We start from the raw sequence: 6,000 nt of genomic DNA on the forward strand, positions 1-6,000 counted from the left end.
CGATTACTGCGCTCCATTTAGAGAGGCTTAGTGACAGGTGGAAATTGACCTATTAATAGATTCATAGAATAGGACAGCGCCATTCGGATGCCATTCGGCCCATCGTGCCTGTGCCAGCTCTCTGAAAGTGCTGTCCAGTTAGTCCCACTCGCCTGCTGTTTCCCCATAGACCAGAAAAAGTTTCCATCCAAGCTTTTATCCAATTCCCTTTTGAAAACTGTGAGTTAAGAAAAACAATATTGAAAGGGGTGCTGGGGCCTCTGCAGCGTCGATGTAGAGTGTGTGATGATTGAAGTTATCAAGATGGTTGCTTTACACATGGTATGTTGTGCAATCATCCTGAAATATCTTCAATATCCAATACAAATTGAATTGCAAATCTGACGGACAAACACTGGAAAACAAGTCGCGAGTGAACGCAAATCATCTGGGACCCGTTTTCAGCCTCACCGCACTTTAAATAAAGTGAAATAACTTTGCATTGAAAAGATTTGGAACTTGCATCTGTGCCTTTATCTGTTCCTTTTCTTAAAGTTGCTGGCGTCTGATGATGTACTCGCCTCTGCTCCCTCTATTGAACAAGAAAGGAGGTGTTTGACGTTGACGGGACCTGTTGGTTCTGAGCTCATTCTTTACATTGAGTGGGATCGCGTCCTTCAACTTTAGCCCAGCGGTGAACTTCGCAGCAAACAAGTTCGACACCGTCTCACCGCGGACGCTGACTGCCATGTTTATTGTAAACAATTTTACAACACCAAGTTATAGTCCAGCAATTTTATTTTAAATTCACAAGCTTTCGGAGGCTTCCTCCTTCCTCAGGTGAACGTTTGTTGGAAATGACAAACGTTTCCAACAAACGTTCACCTGAGGAAGGAGGAAGCCTCCGAAAGCTTGTGAATTTAAAATAAAATTGCTGGACTATAACTTGGTGTTGTAAAATTGTTTACAATTGTCAACCCCAGTCCATCACCGGCATCTCCACATCATGCCATGTTTATTGTTATTTCTTTCAGACCTAAATAAATAGTGACCGTGATTTTAAATTTGCACTCAATGATTTTTAGGTAGTCTCCTTTCAGTGTTTCAAAGGCGACCCCTAATTTATGATAGTCCGGCCATTTCACCAGCCGTTTTGAAAACAAAACATGTCTCTGCTTTTCGCGGCTTTTTTCGAAAGGCAAAAAATATATTTCCCGTGACCTCTGAAGGATGGGCAAGTACATTTCAGAAAGCTGAAGCAAGTTCACCGAGCTTAAATCGTCTGACCACGTTAAAGGCGATATATACATATATATATATATATATATATATATACAAGTAGTTGCTGTCTGTTTCTGTGGTTGTCTTTTTTCTGTGTGTGTCCATCTGCAGGTAGATTTTGAATCAATACCAGTATTCGTGTCAGTTTGTTGCATGAAATAAATGAGGGTGTCAGGCGCTCCCCTCCCTGCCACTGGGTCGGGACTGAGTCAGGGTTTCGACCAAACTTCTGTTTTGTTTTGTGTGAAAAAGCAATTGAAACCTTCATTCGGGAATAATCCAGTCTCATGTGAGCGGTGAAAGAAACAGTGACCCCGATGTGATGTGAACACGCAGACTTTTGATCTGGAGTCAGACCTTTGCGCCACGCACTCTGAAGACAGGATCCTGGATGTTATTATATTTTTTGAATGTTTCTGAAACACCGTTTCATATATTGGTTAAATAGATAGGGCTTATCAAATCTCCGCCAGATCCCACCGGGTGTGAGACAGTCTTGGAAGCAGCCTTCACCCCCAATATCACGCTGGCATTCATCGCCTGCTCCCAGCGGGCTGCATGAACAGGGCTGGGAGATATGGACTTTGTTCACATCATTCAGCAATGTGAATCGTTAAATATTTAATCATTTTTAATGGGGACAAGGTTTCAAAATGCTCCCGCCCGGATTCGAACCGGGGACTTTTCACTTGCTCGGCAAACGTGATAACCATGAAAGTACGGAAAACTGATGCGTCAAGCTCTGTGATATGGATATAACCCCTCAGCCAAACTAATTTCCGTATTATTGTCCAGGAGCTCATTTCACAGAGATACATTTACTGCGCTGTATTTCGGAAGGCTGCAGAGAAGGACAGGTAGCGATGGTCAGGCAGGGAATCCCAGAGCATCGCGCCCACACAAACATTTCACTGTTTTTTTCATGTACCTGTTATCCGACCGCAGTTTAAACTATTGCGAATGGCATGCTCAGATGATATTGTTCATTGAGTGCTTTCTTGCTCGAAACATCGGCCTTTACGGTTAACAGCCGAACGCGATAACCGATTGCGCCACAGAGACCAACCGGTGTGGTTTCTTGCAAGATACATGAAAGCAGCGTGTCACCTGGCCAAAGTTTCACGTTGCAGCCACAGAAATGTAGTTGTCCATTATCAGTGTTTCTTTTCCAGAAATAAAGGAAGGAACATTGTTTGTGGAAACATGGAAACGGTCTGATCTCGCTCACAGCATCGATATCACCGCCAACCAGCTCTCCTGCAACCGGCGCGCTAATCGCTGCTTTGTCTGTTACTTATTAGCACTGCGGGAGAGCCTTCGTCACACGGATTGCAGCGGTTCAACAAGGCGGCTCACCACCACCTTCTCAAGGGCAATTAGGGATGGGCAATAAATGACCCCCTCGCCAGCGACACCCACATCCCATTCACGAATAAAAAAAAATTATTAATTTCAGATTCTGCATCAGTTTGAGGTGCTGTATTGGATTAAGCTGTTGTATTTGTTTGAGGTACTTTATTGCTTTGAGATACTGTATTAGATTGAGATGCTGTATTAGTTTGAGGTATTAATTTATGTTTCAGGTTCTGTATCGGTTTGAGGTACTGTATTAGTTTAAGGTGTTGTATTTGATTGAGGTACTGTATTAGTTTGAGGTACTTTATTAGTTTGAGATGATGTATTAGCTTGAGGTATTATATTAGTTTTAGATTCTCTATCCGTTTCAGGTATTGTATTAGCTTGAGGTACCGTATTAGTTTGAGGTACTGTTTTAATTTGAGAAGCTCTATCAGTTTGAGGTGTTATATTAGTTTGGGGTATCTGTATTGTAAGGAAAGAGTTAGTCTTTATATTGAATTAATATTAACCTTTACCATTTGCCTCTTAAGTAAGGAAGTATAAATCTCTGTTGGGAGAATGAAACTACAATCATCAGACAGATTTGCTTCATTTTATATGCATGCATATGTTTAATATAGAGACGAGTAGATTCTGAAGTCCAGAAACTCTTGGATCGGAGCTGATATCATAATACTCATAAGTTTAATTATCCTTTTGATATAAACAATTCTCTGACAATCATAACAAGGCCTATAATCATTCAGAGCTGGTGTGTATGTGTGTCAGACAGCATTGTGTGCTATTCGTCTTACCAGCTTCACAGGGAAGCAGGAGAGGTGTGAGATATGTATGAATGCTACGTATCATTCCAAGCTGACGCAGCGGGAAAGGGCTGCACTGGTGAGAGATAAACACTGTTAGCGTGGATTTTGGACTGTTGAATTAAAGGCAACGATGAAGTGACTGATGGGTACATGACAGTGGTATTTACCCTAAAACCACATTGAAATGCGCTTTGTGTAGATTAGACTAACCTTAATTAAAGGCTTAAATATAACGCTTGACTACTAATAAAATGGACACTTAATTAAACAAAATGGATCCTATTAACAAAGGGACACTATTAAATAAAATGGATTCTGTGACTGTGGGAAAGACAGTTGAAAGTGTTGAGCTTGTACATTCCAGAACTGGCTTGCAGTCTAAGAATACAATGGACATTTCATAACGAACTGATAAAAACTATAGCACCAGACTGCATAAAACAAAGGCATGCTGTCTTAAGGTGATAATAGTTGTTCGGACTTAATTGGTTAATGCGTAAGCAGTCTGTTGTTGCTATGCAGACTTAATTGGTTAATGTATAAACTGTCCATTGTTGCTGTGCGGACTTAATTGGTTCATGTGTGCAATCAAGATTTATGATGTAAAAGCTACTGAAATCTGTATTTCAAAGGTATAAAAAAGCATGACAACCATTTTAAAGTTGAGAAGGTATATGCGTACATTGCGGAATGTCCAGCCTTCTCCCAGAGTACTTTGTCCAATAAACTGCATGTTGAATCTTTAAGTCTGACATGATGGAGGTGGTACCTCCAAGTGGCTGTTACCAAACAAGAACATCACCTCTTGCCAATTCAGGGCAATGGTGCGAGTGTACCCCACTCAAGTGGAGTGTAAACCTGACGGAGGAGGGCTCCTAGGGTTGGTACTAGCAATAGTGGTGATGGCACCCGAAACCCAGGGACGAGAGGTGTAACAAGAATATTGGGGTAATGAAGGACGGAATGCACATATCCCATCACAATATGTTACCATATGCTGAAAAAAAAATATTTAAAGGGAATTTGGCTGGAACAAAATTAAAGGTATGTGTTACTAGACATGCTGTCACTGTATGTCCACATAGTGGTGGACACAGCCCAGAAGCACAGGGTGGGATAATTTACAACAGAAATGCGTATGTGCTGCCTCAACAGCCGAATAGCATAAAGATAGGGCACTTTGCACCCAAAATCTGTAACATGTAACCTGAGAGTTACGGGTTAGGCATACGCACAGAACATCATGGAAGTTAAATACCCGAAAGGCTGTGTATTAAATGCCGGACCAATGTTGCATGGACTTTGTTAGTGTTGGTCTCTATGATTATTAAGCCATAATCATGACCAACAGGGGGGTCTGTTAGCGTGGATTTTGGACTGTTGAATTAAAGGCAACGATGAAGTGACTTATGGGTACATGACAGTGGTATTTACCCTAAAACCACAGTCTGACTCCGAGTGGTGATTTTTTCCCACAACAATTGGCGTAGTCGGCAGGATCTCACTACTGGTGAGCTGATCGGTTGGCCTCGATCAGCGAACTGGAGTAGAGATCATTGAACTGTGGGAGTCAGACTTAAAGATTCAACATGCAGTTTATTGGACAAAGTACTCTGGGAGAAGGCTGGACATTCCGCAATGTACGCATATACCTTCTCAACTTTAAAATGGTTGTCATGCTTTTTTATAGCTTTGAAATACAGATTTCAGTAGCTTTTACATCATAAATCTTGATTGCACACATTAACCAATTAAGTCCGCACAGCAACAATGGACAGTTTATACATTAACCAATTAAGTCTGCATAGCAACAACAGACTGCTTACGCATTAACCAATTAAGTCCGAACAACTATTATCACCTTAAGACAGCATGCCTTTGTTTTATGCAGTCTGGTGCTATAGTTTTTATCAGTTCGTTATGAAATGTCCATTGTATTCTCAGACTGCAAGCCAGTTCTGGAATGTACAAGCTCAACGTTTAATTATCCTTTTGATATAAACAATTCTCTGACAATCATAACAAGGCCTTTAAATCATTCAGAGCTGGTGTGTATGTGTGTCAGACAGCATTGTGTGCTATTCGTCTTACCAGCTTCACAGGGAAGCAGGAGAGGTGTGAGATATGTATGAATGCTACGTATCATTCCAAGCTGACGCAGCGGGAAAGGGCTGCACTGGTGAGAGATAAACACCATTCTGCTTTCTGGTCAATGGGCAAGGCCATATGTTTTAACGAACAAGTTCAAAAGTTATAGTTATAATTAATGCCTAAAGCAGAACACCTGGCTGTGTGGAAGGAGCCTGCTTGCACCACAAGGCTGCATCGAGTGGAGGAGTGCAGTTAGGTGATGAGGGAAGTGATACTCTGATGACATAGAAAGTTCTGGAAACCCTCAGCAGGTCAGGCAGCATCTGTGGAGAGAGTAACAGAGTTAATGTTTCAGGTCAATGACCTTTCATCAGAACCACGTTGGGCAGTTGTGTTTGGGAATAGTATGAAACATTGGAATTGTTTCACTCATGTGGGGTGATTTGGGTCCTTTTCTGTCTTTGGAAGTTGAAGAGTAAAATAA

The sequence above is a fragment of the Heptranchias perlo genome, unplaced genomic scaffold (genome assembly GCF_035084215.1).
Source record: "Heptranchias perlo isolate sHepPer1 unplaced genomic scaffold, sHepPer1.hap1 HAP1_SCAFFOLD_50, whole genome shotgun sequence".
NCBI lineage: Eukaryota > Metazoa > Chordata > Chondrichthyes > Hexanchiformes > Hexanchidae > Heptranchias > Heptranchias perlo.